Genomic DNA, 718 nt, shown 5'->3' on the forward strand with positions numbered 1-718 from the left:
GAGAGAACTCTTTACTTTTCTCATTCTGTTTAAAAACAGGAAATTTTTATTTTCTTTGTAAGTTGTTCCAGATCCTTCCTAAGTGTATTCCCTCTCCATTCAATGAAGAAGAAAGAGAAATTGCTCTCCAGAAATAGAGGATCCACACCAACGTAACTTCACAGAACCAAACCTTACTAACATAATCTTTATCTTGTTTTAAATTTAATTTTATTGTCAGGGGGTTATACAGAAGGGTTACATAAGTAAGGTCATGAGTACATTTCTTCTCAAACATTGTTACTTCACATACAATTTTTGACCATATATGTGATATATGTATGATATATATCATACATGTGTACATCTATATATCCATATGTACATTTCTATTTGTATATATTAGCATGGGTAAAAAGCTAGATTTGAGTTCAGTTGATGGACTTCCTTACTCATGGGTGGTACATTACCAAAATGTTATTTATTTATCAGTTTATTTTTTATATAAGAAAAATAAAACAAAGCATGTGTAAACAGGATCATTTACTTGTCATGACATTATCAGTGTTAGATCTGCTCCCTTTGGAATTATCACCATGTTTTGCATGTGTTAACAAAACATGGTGATAATTCCATGTTTTTTGCTCTCTGAACACTTTTAGTTATCACTATTTCCTGAACAGTTTTTAATTACTATCATTTTTTGTGATCAAATGTACATAGAAATACATAGCTGACC

Source organism: Megascapheus bottae, unplaced genomic scaffold (assembly GCF_031878675.1).
Source record: "Megascapheus bottae isolate mThoBot1 unplaced genomic scaffold, mThoBot2.hap1 HAP1_SCAFFOLD_64, whole genome shotgun sequence".
Taxonomy (NCBI): domain Eukaryota; kingdom Metazoa; phylum Chordata; class Mammalia; order Rodentia; family Geomyidae; genus Megascapheus; species Megascapheus bottae.